Source organism: Balaenoptera borealis (genome assembly GCF_965194805.1).
Source record: "Balaenoptera borealis genome assembly, chromosome: 4".
Lineage (NCBI taxonomy): Eukaryota > Metazoa > Chordata > Mammalia > Artiodactyla > Balaenopteridae > Balaenoptera > Balaenoptera borealis.
Window position 1 is genome coordinate 75587412 of NC_138861.1, and position 15614 is coordinate 75603025.

Here is a 15614-nt window from a genome sequence, read left to right on the forward strand (position 1 = left end):
GTATGGATTGGTGAAGATTAAAGTCACAGCAAAAAACAAATTATCAGGAAAAATCAAAAGGAATACTCAGCTGATATAAAAGTAAAATAAATCTGCTCCACTTAAGGAGGTTTCACTAGAACCAGGGTGAAGGATATCTACAAAGTCAGAGTTGAGAAATGATGCAGAAGTCTAACATGATTGGGATTTTACTCTAATCTGAAGACATTCTCATTAATTGGACACCATGGGTTCCAAATTCATGGAAGTTTACTTTTGTATCTATGAAAAAAAGGATTGCCAAATAATTTAATAGTCTAAACAAGATGCCATGAAGATATTTAAAGTGCTTGAGAGTACAAATCATAATTAAGCACCTTCAAGTGTTTCAGAAAAACATTTTATATACAATTTATATACTACAGACAAATTATTTTTATTATCTGCTAAAATAGTTTCCTAAGGCCATCTTCTAAGCCTCATTTAAATTAATTAATTAATTAATTAATTTTTTAACATCTTTATTGGAGTATAATTGCTTTACGGTGTTGTGTTAGTTTCTGCTGTATAACAAAGTGAATCAGCCACATGCATATGTGTATCCCCGTATCCCCTCTCTCTTGCATCTCCCTCCCACTCTCCTTATCCCACCCCTATAGGTGGTCGCAAAACACCTAGCTGATCTCCCTGTGCCATGCAGCTTAAGCCTCATTTTAATTAGTTTGTCTTTAGTATTTATTTTGAAGGTAAATGTACATATATAAAATCTTTAAAAATATTAATTAGTACAAAGTAGAAGCTTTTTATTCTTCAAAATATATGTATACTTTTAGCGTATTATATCAAATAAATCAGGTGGGTTTCAAAAATGCAAGATAGGTTATATGAGCCAAGCACATTCATTTGAATAAACTGGCAGAGCCATTACTTAATTTTAGACTTGCAACCTACTTATTAGAACTAGAAACTTCCTTTTGCTAATGGTATTTAGAATGTTTTGGAAGATAAAGGGTCAGAATCTTATTTCATTAAGCTTGTTGTACACAATTACATATTACATATGAAAATAGTTATTTTTGACATAGAACTAGGGAATATTGTGATCCAGGCTGAAAATATCATAAAGAATGGTACAGTATAGGCAGCTTACTTTTTTTTTTCACACACACACACTGTATTTTATTTTTACAAGAGATAAATAAACTGACACCAAGCATTGTAAATGGATGACCACAACAAAAGCAACAATGATTGCAATTACCAAACACGAAACACACTCATACTATGTCATAATATTGACATTCAGTCCAGTAATCCTCCACTGTAACACCTCCTTTACTTTGCAGTGAAAATTGATTTGTATATTTTTAGGCAGCTTACTTTGATCTTCATTTTTTTTCCTTTGTAAAACTTTATATATGTAAGATGGAAAGGAGATCTGAAGCTATTATCCTAAATAAATAAAAGCCCTTCATTTTGCATTATCTTCAATTATTTTTGTATTTTAGGTAGAAGAAGTTTTTATTTTTTGCCTATAATTTCCAGATATTTATGTAAATTTTCAGTTCATATTTCATGGATACTTACTTACTGTCTTTTCATTTTGAAGCTGTTCTCAGACTAGCTCTGGTATTCTCAAGAGTAAAGAACATGTATTTTACATACTTTGTATTTCCCCAAGTGCCTGGTACAGTGTTCTGCACATGCTAAAACCTTAATAAAGGGTTTTTTTTTTTAATTTATTTATTTAATTTATTTATTTTTGGCTGTGTTGGGTCTTTGTTGCTGTGCACGGGCTTTCTCTAGTTGCAGCGAGCAGGGGCTACTCTTTGTTGAGGTGCACAGGCTTCTCATTGCGGTGGCTTCTCTTGTTGTGGAGCACAGGCTCTAGGCGCAGAGGCTTCAGTAGCTGTGGCACGTGGGTTCAGTAGTTGTGGCTTGTGGGCTCTAGAGCACAGGCTCAGTAGTTGTGGCGCACGGGCTTAGTTGCTCCGTGGCATGTGGGATCTTCCTGGACCAGGGCTTGAACCCGTGTCCCCTGCATTGGCAGGCAGATTCTTAACCACTGCGCAACCAGGGAAGCCCAATAAAGGGTTTTAAGTGATGGTGGTATTACGATTGATAGTGATGATGATGACGATGATGATGGTGGTGGTGGTGGTGGTGATAACAGATGGTGCTACACTGGGCGTGTAGCAATCTCAAAATACCAAAAGCATAACGAAGTCCCATTGCAACATGAAGCCAGCCAGTGGACTACTTTAAAATGGTTACACCTTAAATATATTTAGAAAGCACACTCTATTTTTTTTTTTTTTTAAGTATAGCATATATGTCAAGAGCATAGACCCTGAGTTGCACTGCCTGAGTTAAAGTCCTCGCTGCTCTACTTATTGGCTCTGCAACTTTGTGTAACTTGCTTAATTGCTCTGTGCCTCAGTTTCCTCATCTATAAAATGAGGATAGTAATAGTATTTATTTTTTAGGGTAGTTATAAGGATTAAATGTTGGAAGGTGGAATATTGTATAAAGGATTTAGAAGAGTGCCTGCTATATAGTAAACACTTGGTAAGTGGTAGTTATTATTATTAAATAAAGTCTTAAAATAAAAAGATACATGTTCATTATAGAAAATTTAGGAACTACAAAAGCAGAAAGAAGAAAAATTACCCAGTGTCCCATCCCCTAGAGCGACAATTTATTAATATTTTGATATATTTATTTTTATCGTATATCAAGTTAAGCAACTTAGCGGTATAGTCTTAGAATAGATAAGGTATCCGGTTGACATTACTGGTGACAAAATTAGGTGAATTTTAGGTAAAAATACTGCGCAACCATTATAAAAATGAAATGTGAAGACTGTGGAAACATACGAAAATGTTTAGCATAATGTTAAGTGGAAAAAGACGAATGTAAAATTAACGTGCACATGCAGTATATTCAATTTTGTAAAGTTAAATATGCAAAGTAAAATTTGTATTAGTGGTGTAGGATTATGTGTAATTTATTATAATCATCATTACTAGACTTAATGCTGCTATTGTTTTTAACATTTCTATGTCAAATTTATTTTTAAAAATATGGTGCCTGGTAGAATTGTAATTATTCCATGGCTGAGTCATTGGATGACAGTGTGAACTCTGCTGTCTCCTTGTATCTTGGACCTAGAAGGGATATGTAAAGGGGGTACTTGCTTGGTACAGGGTGGTACTCACAAGAGACCAACATGTTGGGTTGAATAGTTATATATCCTGAGGTTGTTCAGATCAACATCAGTTAGATGTGGTGTCCTGGCAATGTGGGGACAAGCATTCCAAAGCAGGAAAGCGTGTGTGTGTGTGCGCGCGTGTGTGTGTGCGTGTGTGCACGCGTGCGTGCGTGTGTGTGTGTGTGTGTGTGTGTGTATGTTGGGAAGGAGGGAGAGGAAAAGATAGAGGTAGGTGCAAAAGTAAGAGGTGAAGGAAGTGATATCTAAGGTAAAAGAGGTTAAAGAGGGGAAGGTTCCTTGGGTTGGAATTTGTAGGAAACATTCAGACAATTGTGAATTACATATCTTGTTTTAAATGATAATTAAAGCACCTTAATATCTGTATTTCCTTTGCCACTATGTTTTGATATTTAAATAAAAAGGCGTTGTAAAAGAAGTTGGAGATTATATGCCATCTCTATTGGGAGTCCTGAGGGGTAAGTGGCATAACGACTTGTCAAGGGGAAGTGGGTGGGACATTTGTAAAACCTACAAAAATGTCACAGGACAAATAACTTTATTTAAACTGCCTGAGGTTTTCCTAAAGAAGTAGCCAGATTATTACACTGTGCATCCTGCTCTGCCCATGGTAACTTGACCCCTGGCCCAGGGTAAATAACAGTGTTTGCCAGGTTTCAGTGAATTCTAGTAGCTGTCATTTTACTGTGATTTTGAAAGGGGGCAGTGAGAGGTGAAGCCTGGTGAAAAGCCTCAGGGTGTTCAGAAATACTTATTTGTTGGACTCATTTTAGAAGCATCTCTTAAGATAGACGAATGAGGTGCCTCTATTGCACAGAATGTCTGCCTGCTGCCAGATCAGAATTTTTCCCATGAAACCTCGCCTATTGAATAGGATAGCAATAAGCGACTAACTCAGACACACCGAGTTTCTCTCAATTAAAAAAAAACCCTGGAACTTCCCTGGTCATCCATTGGGTAAGACTCCTCGCTCCCGATGCAGGGGGCCCGGGTTCCATCCCTGGTGGGAGAACTAGATCCTGCGTGCATGCCGTAACTAAGAAGCCCGCATGCTGCAACTAAGACCTGGCACAGCCTAAATAAATAAATAAATAGCGTTTAAATAATGCTTAAAAAAGAGAAAATCCTTATTTAAAGTCAAAAGAACATTTTAATTTTACTTCTTGAGGTGAAGGAAAATAATAGCAACATATATCTTCCATTTTGCATAGTTTTATGAAGCTTTATCTTTAGGAGTTTTGTTTTACTTCTAGCTCGGGGAGGGTTACAGTTTCAGGTTTGCAGAGGGCTTCTTTTGGATGTGGTTGCTGAAACTGTCTGGAACCAATGTTTTGTTAAAAGTGACATCAAAATGCAGAAAATAGTCCCTGTGAGAAGGAGTAGAAAGTGGTTCCTGCCATGACACTCACAGAGATATAAGAGCAGTGAAAAATTTGAGACTCAGAAGCAAAAACAGGAAGGACAAGAAATTCACTTTCAGGGAGAGCTGGAGGACTTCCTACCGTAATCCTATCTTCTCTCCATGTGTTTGTGTAACTAATACCTGCCATCTGCGCAAACAGATCAAGGGATGTGCACCTTTTGGGGGTGTTTCTCTGGGAGGCCTTTTCTATCTCTGGGTTGAGGTGGAGGACTTCAGCACTAATTAATTCCACCTTAAAAGCAGGATGGATAGTTAATGAGTACGATTTCCTTAGCATATTTCAGAATGAATCTGCACAAAGTTACAGGGAAAAAGAGAGTTGAACACTGGAGGTTTTCTAGCCTATTAAATTTTCCAGCAGTATAATCATGGACAAAATACATATCAGCATGTTTAAAACCCAGTAATACCAGGCAGATAGATGCAAGTGGGCTTTTGGGCAACTCTGTGGGGACTGGGGGATGTTGGGAACTGATTTGAATATTCCACCTTGCTTTGGGTGACTGAGGTGTTGACAGCGCTAGGATAGGCATGTGTCACTCCTGCGCTGGGTCCAGAAGGGAGGTAAACATAAGATTCCTAAGCCCTCCTCCCCCACCATGCTGTATGAATGCATTTAATTTTTTATTGTATGTAATATAAATATTTAATTATAACTATAAGCTATATATTGAACATGTTGGAGCCTATGTTCAAGGAGCCCAAGGTAACTGGAGAATAGACACATAAAGAACTAACCATAAGGTAGTGTGACTATTGGAATAATTCAGAGATGTAGAAAGTTTTAAGTACAAACACTTTGGAAAACTGTTTACCAGTGCATGCTCAAGTAAAACACACACACACACACACACACATATATATATATATAGATATATATAGATATATATAGATATATTGCTATGACCTAGCAATTCTACTTCTGAGTATATACCCAACAGAAGTAGTGCATAAGTCCACAAAAAAGATATGTACAATAATTTTCATGACAGCTTTAATTATAACAGCCCCCAAATTGAAGCACCCCAAATATCCATTCACAGAATGGATAAATAAAATGTGGTATGTTCATAAAATAGAATACCACATAGAAGAGTGCTTACTGTGTGATTCCATTTATATACCACTTATAGACAGGCAGATTAATCTAGTGTGACAGATATTAGAATAGTGGTTACCTTTGGGTGGCAAAGTATTGACTGGGAGGGGGTACAAGAGAACTTTGAGGAGCTGCTGGAATGTTTGATATCTTGATCTGGGTGGTGGCTACAGGTTGTACACATATGTAAAAATTAATCAAGCAGTACCCTTAAGATTTGTGCCCTTTGCTGTATGTAAGTTAAATCTCAATAAAATAATTTTATACAATGATTATGTTAAAACCAAAAGAGAGTGGTATGGAAACATTGATGAGGGAACCATTGATTTTTCCTGGGAGAATGAGATGCACACGTGAGGGACATTTGGCCTGTTGTGTTGAGGGTGTTTGCCCCTTCTGGTCAAGGTTTCAAGGATTCGGACGTGAGTCAAGAGGCAGCGTTCGTAGTCCAGAGAGAAAAGGTGATTGGGGCCAAAAGTAGGGCACTGGGAATGGAGGGAGGCAGAGGTGAGGGCATTTCAGAGGAAGTATGAGATAGGGTCTCAAGTGACTAAAACTGCGTGTGTGCATGAAGAGCATGGGGGAGATGGTAAAGGAGAGGGTAAAGACAAGACTGGCTCAATGTGTTCTCCTTTGGGTGCCTCGGTTGCTGATGCCATTGCTAATGGAGAAGGTTGGAGAAAAAACACATTTGGAAATATCTTAAATCATATGAACAGTTGGTTTGACTTGGCCCCAGTCAGAACCAGCATTTGACTTAATTAACAGCACCTGCTATATGACTTGAACTTTGCTCCCTTTTTCTTCTACAAATAGATCTCAAAGCATGGATCACTTATACTATGCCTGTGTGATGTAGATCTTCTGTAGATCCTTTTCGTTTGAAAATGTTTAATCATGATGATACTTATATATCGGTATATTTTGGCACATTCAACACTTAACTCTCTTCTATTTCTGAACTGAGGTTTATTCTGGAGTATTGTTAAATCTTGTGAAGAAATGCTAACACTACTTTTTTAAGCTGTGGGTGCACTACTATACCAAGTCCAGAAGGCTAGGTACAGCACTATATTTGTGGAAGCATGGATAGCTTCTCTCATTATTGTTACATTTGCTAGGAGGCATTGTAACTCATCTTACTGTTTCTGCTCATTTTGAGTTCTTATAGTTGAGAGCTATGTTGATTTAGGGTGGTGTTCACCCAGAGGAGTTTGGGGCCCAGCAAAAGACTTCTGCAGATGGAAGGTGTATAGCTTATCTTCTGCTTGTTTACTGCCAGTTGACAAAACTCTCTTCCCTTTTGTTTAAAGCCTAATAAATGTGTTTTGAGTATACATTTCCTTTTCATTTCAGTATTAAAACTGAGTGGGGGGCTTCCCTGGTGGCGCAGTGGTTGAGAATCCTCCTGTCAACGCAGGGGACACGGGTTCGAGCCCTGGTCTGGGAAGATCCCACATGCCGCGGAGCAACTAGGCCCGTGAGCCACAATTGCTGAGCCTGCGCGTCTGGAGCCTGTGCTCCGCAACAAGAGAGGCCGCGATAGTGAGAGGCCCGCGCACCGCGATGAAGAGTGGCCCCCGCTTGCCGCGACTAGAGAAAGCCCTCGCACAGAAACGAAGACCCAACGCAGCCAAAAATAAATAAATAAATTTATTAAAAACAAACAAACAAACAAACTGAGTGGGTGTTATCTGGCTGTCCGGGAGAGTTGCAGTGGATTGCAGGTGCTGTCTGCGCTCTACCTAGCAGACCAGGTCTGCGGATGAATAAGCCATCTTGTTTCCTGGGCTGGGTCAAAGTAACTGATGTGGTTCCTGCCACCGCTTTTCCTGCTCTGGGGCAGGGTAAGAATGGCTGACAGAGAGCTTCCTGTTTCCTGTTTGCCTCTGGGAGAGCACAATTCGAAATGGCCCCGGTTCTCTGCCTTTGGAAAGGCGATTGTCCTCTGCTCTTAATCACCCCTCCTGGGAAGTCACCTGCGGATTCTTCGGAGGGCCCAGCCTTCTAGAGATAACACTGTTGTTAAGAATTCCTCACTCTGCTGTTAGAGGAAAAAATGGGGCTTCCCTGGTGGCGCAGTGGTTGAGAACCTGCCTGCCAATGCAGGGGACACGGGTTCGAGCCCTGGTCTGGGAAGATCCCACATGCCGCGGAGCAGCTGGGCCCGTGAGCCACAACTACTGAGCCTGCGCGTCTGGAGCCTGTGCTCCGCAAGGAGAGGCCGCGACAGTGAGAGGCCTGCGCACTGCAATGAAGAGTGGCCCCCGCTTGCCGCAACTGGAGAAAGCCCTCGCACAGAAACGAAGACCCAACACAGCCAAAAATAAATAATAAATAAATAAAAAAGCCTCTCTTAAAAAAAAAAAAAAAATGAACATGGTAAAATTGCTGATGAATTACAGCTAATTTGAGGAAGACGTTCTGGAATGAAGATATTATTAACTAATCCTTTGAATATTTCTGTATTTTATTCATTTTGGATATGTAAGAAATTATGTCTTTAATCTGGAAATTCTTAGAGTAAAGTTTTGATTTACATTTTATTTTATTTTATTTTTAATTAAAACACATTTTTTTGGCCGTGCTGCATGTGGGATCTTAGTTCCCTGACCAGGGATTGAACCCGCACCCCCCCCCCCCCCCCTGCAGTGGAAGTGCGGAATCCTAACCACTGGACCGCCAGGGAAGTCCCTTGATTTACCTTTTTAAAAGTAAAAAAAATTATTTTTCTAGGTCAGTCTGTTAAATTTATGAATTGGAACAGATTAATTTTATGCCTCATGAAATGAATGAGGGTTTTCAGTTAGGTACATTATTTCTTTTTTGTGAAATGTGTAGGAGGGCCACCAAATTCATATTTGGAGACAGAAATTTACCTGTATGTGACCCTTTGCCTGAGATTCCAGGTTCTCCATGCTGAGTCCATCCATGCTCTTATGCTCTCGGAATCCTCTGTCCCCGTGAAGTCTGTCTACTCACAAGACCTCTGCACCTGCTTTGCCTTTCCCCAGACGCTCTGGCAGTGTCTCTCAGAGTGGTTTAGTGTGCATCAGAATCACCTGGACGGCTTGCTCCAGCCAGATTGCTGGGCCTCACCAGAGTTTCTGATTCAGTAGGTCTGGGATGAGGGCTGAGAATTTGCATTTCTAACAAATTACCAGGTGATGCTGATGCCGCTGATTCAAGGCCACTGCATTAGACCTTTGCTGAAACATCCGTGGTTGGTAGAATAATGGACCTCCGAATATGTCCACATCCCAATCCCCAGAACCTGTGAATATGTTAACTTACATGAAAAAAGGGACATTGCAGCTGTGGTGAAGTTAAGGCTCTTAAGATGGGGAGATGATCCTGGATTATCCATCTGTACCCAGTGTCATCACAATGGTCCTTATAAGAGGGAAGCAAGAGGATCAAAGGCAGAAAAAGGAGAAGTGATGAAAGAAGCAGAGGTTCAAGGGATGTACTTTGAAGATGAAGGAAGGAAGGGACCACAAACCAAGGAATTCAGGTGAACTTTAGAAGATGGAAAAGGCAAGGAAACATTCTTTCCTGGAGCCTCTAGAAAGAACAGCACTCTGCCAAAATAATGATTTTAGCCCTGGAAGGCTCATTTCAGACTTCTGACCTCAGAACTGTAATAAATTTGTGTTGTTTTAATCCGCTAGGTTTGTGGTCCTTGGTTTCAGCCGCAATTAGAGACTAATAAATACAGCATCCTACCCCAGATAGCAGGCTACCTAAATTCTATCCACTTTGGCTCAAATGTTAACAGAAGTCTACCTCAACCTACATCTTCATGATGTTTTCACTCAGTGATTTCAGTTCAGAATTTTCTATCCTCCTGTGACCAGTTGTATAGATTTAAAAGATCTCATTTATTTAACAGTTTGCTGTGTTGCAGACCTCCAGCTGAGGCTGACAGTGAAAAGCCAGCATTCCTACCCTTAAGGGGCTCCTAATCTATCAGGGGAGACAGACATAACATGACCACCTTAATCATATATATCACATACACGATTGTGTTACATAACTAATGTGATTTATGTGTGTATCACATATCACATATCTAAAGTAAATGTATACTGCCTTAGAGTATGATCCTTCATTTATATATCTTTCTACATAGAGGTTGTAAACTTCTGGCAGGAAGGGACAATTTCTTTTTTTTTTTTTTATTGGAGTATAGTTGCTTTACAATATTGTGTTAGTTTATACTGTACAGCAAAGTGAATCAGCTATACGTAAATATATATCCCCTCCTTTTTGGATTTCCTTCTCATTTAAGTCACCATAGAGCGTTGAGTAGAGCTCCCTGTGCTATACAGTAGGTTCTCATTAGTTATCTATTTTATACATAGTGTCAATAGTGTATATATGTCAATCCCAATCTCCCAATTCATCCCACCCCCCCTTTTCCCCTTGGTATCCATATGTTTGTTCTCTACATCTGTGTCTCTATTTCTTCTTTGTAAGTAAGATCGTCTATACCAAGTTTTTCAGATTGCACATGTATGCATTAATATACGATATTTGTTTTTCTCTTTCTGACTTATTTCACACTGTGTGACAGTCTCTAGATCCATCCATGAGGAAGAGACAATTTCTTATACTGCTTATTTCCTCAGTAATGGGTCTTTTTTTTTTGAGCTATGTTCATAACTTTTAAAAGCCTGATAGAAAAAATATGCTTTTCTTATATTAGGATTACATGAGTCATCATTTCAGAATTATATTTTATTTAGTAAAGTCTTTTTAAAAGTTTGAGTCCATAGTGGATAAGGGGAGAGAGATAGAGAGGAATCTTTTTTTTTCGAACCAACAAATGTACTTCATCATGAAAAGAGCATTGAACAGGAGTTAAAAAGCCAGAGATCTTGTTTTGGGACAAATAAGTCTTCTGCAAAATGAATGAGTCTAATTAGACGATCTCTGAATTTCTTTCAGATCTAAAGTTCTGTGGTCTGTAATCTTTTCTCACAACCCAAAAAGCACAATGCCTTGCATGTGAGAAGGACTAGATAAATGAAGTAATCTGAGTGCTATTTTAGAAGTAACAAAATGTTTTATATTTCACACATTGCTAAAGTATATGCATCTCTGTTTCTAGAACAAAGTGGGGTTCTCAGACTCAAAGTAAAATGAAAGTTCAGACTTAGGATAAAATGACCTATTCGAAAATTAATTCAGATGAGTTAATGTACCATACCAACTTAGCATATATGTAATACCTCTTGTTCTCTGTTAACTCAAAAAATGTCACAATGTTGTAAAACACCTTGCAGCATGAGGGAAAGGCTGTTTAGCACAAAGTGAGGTGGAGATTTGGCAATCAGTGGGTCAATTTGACAAATGTAGGTTATGAGAGATTATGATTCATTCTAGGGCAATTATTCAAAATTCATCAATCAGGATGCTTCTGGTAAACTGATTAATTATTCAGCTGACAACAATTAGAAATGATGGATAAAATTTAAAAAAAATAAATATTTGAAGACATCTGAGAGTTACCAAGACAGAGGTTGAGGGACCAAGATACTGGAAAGAAGAGAAACACAATAATGAACCCAACTTTTGTTGCCAGTTTCTCTCTTAAGGCATTGGGTAATTCATAAATGGAAGATGAAACATGAAAAAGCTGAACAGAAAATGGTGGCTAAGAGGCTGAGTTTCTACCAGTGTTATAGCTGGAGAAACAATATTGGAATCTAGGGCCTACCAAGAAGGTGGGACTCTTGAAACAAAATATTCCAGGTTTTCGTTTGGAATCCCCAAAAGATTGCATCCTAGGAGTAAGGATGAAGTAGAAATAGACAACCTTCACAAAAAACAAAATCCTTTATCACACCAGCTCAGTTGGATTAAGGTGATCTGTTCTTACTCTGAATACCTGCCAGAAGCAAAAGTAAATCATCTCTGGAGGACTGTAATATCACACAGAGCCTCAAATTATCTCCATAGGTTTTTATCCCCAATGTCTGGCAATTTACCAGGCATGCTAGCAAACAAAACAAAATGATCAAAAATCAAGAGGAAAAAACTCCAGACAATAAATGTAGGCCAACAAAATATCCTGATATTTGAGGTAGCAGATAAAGGGTTTAAAATGATATGTTCAAGAGATAAGATGACAAGGTGGAAAATTTCCATAGAGAACTGGAAAGCATGAAATAAAGCTAAACAGTACTTTTACAACTGAAAATTTCAATAATTGAAATTAAGAATTCAATAGATAGGATTAAAAAGCACATTAGAGCAAAGCAAACAAACAAAACCAAAAAAGATAGATCAGAAGAAAATATCTGGACTGAGGAATCAAGAGAAGAACATACAAAATTGAATGTAAGAGAGACAGGGACGTAATGTAAAGAGGTAACACGTGTATGGTTGGACTGTCAGGAGAGGAAAGAGAGAATAGAGCAAACTCAGTATTTAAGTAATGATCAGAGTTCCCTGAAACTGATGGAAGATGTCAAGCCACTGATACAGAAGTGCTATGGACCCCAAGCAGGATAAATATAAAGAGTCACTCTGGGGCCTAGATTATCTAGAACTAGTTACTTTGGCAGACTGCTGGTTTTCCCAACTAAAATAGTACAGTTTCCACCTGAGATGTAAGCAGAAGATATTGATTAGGATTGCCAGGAAAATTCCTTAAGAGAAATAGAAACTGTCACACTCCCTTTGTCCTTGCCCATTTCCTCCTTCCTGCTTCTTAGAATGAGGCATGATGGCTGAGTTTCAGCAGCTATATTGGTGCATTATGCCAAGGTAGTAGTTAATTTTCTGGGTCAACTTTTTGTGTATCAGATTCCTCCCTTTTCTCCGAAGTTTTATGTTTTACATTTAAGTCTATGATCCATTTTGAGTTGTTTTTTGATATCAGGTATGAGACTTAGGTTAAGATTTTTTTTTTTTTTTCTCTTTCCCTCCCCTTCCCTTCCCTTGGTATGTGCAATTTATCCAGCATCTTGAAAAGGCTATCTTTCCTCCACTGAACTTTTTGCAGCTTTGTTAAAAACCAGTTGGGCGTATTCATGTGGATCTATTTCTGAGTTCTCTGTTCTGTTACATTGATCTATATGTCTGTCCCTGTGACAATACCTCACAGTCTTTATTACTATAGCTATATCATGTCTTGAAATTGGGTAGACTAAAACTCCCACTTTATCCTTCTTTTTAAAAATTGTTTTAACTATTCTAGTTCCTTTGCCTTTCCATATAGATTTTAAAATAATCTGTATTTACAAAACAATCTTGCTGGGATTTTGCTAGGAATTTCGTTAAGCCAGTATATCAATTTGGAAAAAATTGACATCTTGACTATAGTGGTTTCCCAATCCATGAGCATGGTATGTCTTTCTGTCTATTTAGATCTTTAATTTCTTTCATCAGTGTTGTGTAGTTTTCATGATGGAAGTTTTGTACATGTTTTGTTATATTTATACCTAAGCATTTCATTTTATTTGAGTGATTGTACATGGAACTATATTTTTAACATTTTAGTGTGTTTATTGCTAGTATATAGAAGTATGATTGAGTTTAGTTTGCTTATCTTGTATTCTGTGACCTTGCTGAACTCACTTATTAGGTCTGGGATTTTTTTGTAAACTTCTTGGGATTTTTCGATGTTGACAATTATGTCATATGAAAATAGGGACAGTTTTATTTCTTCCTTTATGGTGTGTATGTCCTTTATTTCCTTTTCATGCCTTACTGCACTGGCTAGAACTTCCAACACTATGCTGAATAAGAGTGCTAAGAGTGGACATCCTACCTTGTTCCTGATCTTAGAGGAAAAGCATTGTCTTTCTATTAAGTATAATGTTAGTTGCAAGTTTTGATAGATGCTTTTTATCAGGCTGAGGAATTTCCTCTCTATTATTTTTCTGAGAGTGTTTAACATGTATTGAATTTTGTCAAATGCTTTTTTGTATTGATTGATATGATCATGTGATTTTTCTTCCTTAGCCTGTTAATATGGTAGATTACATTGATGAATTTTCAAGTATTGAACTGGCTTTCATCCCTGGAATAAACCCCACTTGGACATGATGTATAATTCTTCGTATATATTGTTGAATTCTATTTGCTAATATTTTGTTAATGATGTTTGCTTTTATTCATGAAGGATAGTGGTCTGTAGTTTTCTTTTATTGTACTGTCTTTTTCTCATTTTGATATCAGAGTAATGCTAGCTTTATAAAATGAATTGGGAGGAATTTCCTTCTTTTCTATTTCCTAGGAAGAGGTTTTATAGAATTGGTATTAATTACTCTTTAAATGTTTGATAGAATTCTCTACCAGTGAAACCATCTGGACCTGGAGATTTCTTTGTTGGGAGTTTTTAAATTGTGAACTCAGTTTCCTTAATAGTTATATGGATACTATTCCAATTATCTCTTTCATGTTGTATGAATTGTGGTAGTTTGTGTTTTTCAAGGAGTTGGTCTATTTTGTCTAGATGATTAAACGTGTGTAGGGTTTTTTGTAGTCTTCCCTTATTCTCCTTTCAATGTCTGCAAAGTTTGTAGTGATATCCCTTTATCATTTCTGATACTTATATTGGCATTTTTTGTCTTCTGTCTTTTTTCTTTGTTAGTTTTCTAGAGGTTTGTCAATTTTACTGATCTTTTCAAAGCATTAGCTCTCTGTTTTGTTGTTTTTCTCTACTGTATTTTCCATTTTTAATTTCATTGACTTCTACTCTTATCTTTATTATTTCCTTCCTTCCTCTCAATCTGCCTTCTTCTCTTCACCTTTCAGAGTCTTTTAATATTTGTTTTATATATAATGTCTGGGTTTTTAGATATAGTTAATGGGAGGAGTAGGGAAAAGTATCTCTACTCCATCTTCCCAGACTGTACATTTTGCTTTTGTGTAGATAATGTCCTTGGATTTTACTGACCTTAGGTCAGGTTCAACCTTATTCTTTTCTGTGTTACGGGACAACCTTTGAGATATGGGTATGTTGGGAAATAGTTTTTTGTGATGATTTTTCATTCTTGTTGTGATGGATGTTCAGTGTAATTATTGAAAGCAGATAAGACATAACTTAGGGCAGGGGTGGTCTAATATTTACAGTAGATCTAAAACTTTTCCTACACTTCTGCTAGTTGGCTGCTGCCATCAGGACTTCTCCCACATAGCTGACTTCTTGGTGGGGAGGGGAAGGAGCAGTTGGCTCAGAAACCTTGTTGTCAACTTCTTTCCTCCCTCCCTCTTCCTTTGCTTCAAAATGGTCTCAAATCTGGAAAGAGAGAAGAAACACCATTTCATGATAGTGATAGCAAAAACCATGCTTGGCTTTATAGTATTTATATATAAAAATAGTATATATATATATTATATATATATACACACACACACACACACACACACACACACACACACACACTTCAACAAACAGTTTAATTGTGCTCATATTAACTGTGGGTCCGTTTCGTACTACAATGGTTCTTACTTTTTGGTTTCCCTTTATCATTCTGACGTGAAAATCATGTTGAAGGGGAAATTGTTTTTGCATATAATGAGTATAACTTGCATCCTAGGGGCCTTGAAATGCGGTTTACTAAACTAGATACAAAAGACAACAGTCTAAACATAGATTTCTTCATAGTCAAGCTCTTCCTGTGAAGGTTTAAAAAAAAAACAAAACACCTAGGGAATTGTCACACTTCCCATTGTTATTCACATGCTTGTTTGGGATCTGATGGTGGCAGCTGCCAGAGGCCTGACATTTCAGCAGGGAGAGAAACAGGACGAAAGAGCCAGAAATCTCTGGGTCTGAGCAACACTTTCAAATTCACTGTAGCCCCTAGGCATTCTGGAAAATGTGGTAATGGTTGTAGAATTCGGATAGATGATTCCTATATTAAAAC

The 15614-nt window shown here is 37.8% G+C and overlaps 1 long non-coding RNA gene across 1 annotated transcript; it reads right to left on the bottom strand.

The window, feature by feature from the left end:
• Positions 1 to 1129: 1129 nt before the first annotated feature.
• On the bottom strand, positions 1130 to 15066 carry LOC309627975. Its single transcript, XR_014244078.1, has 3 exons — positions 8110 to 15066; positions 7407 to 7795; positions 1130 to 7094 (listed from the first exon to the last, which is right to left on the bottom strand). It is a non-coding gene; the product is annotated as an uncharacterized lncRNA (long non-coding RNA).
• Positions 15067 to 15614: the final 548 nt, after the last annotated feature.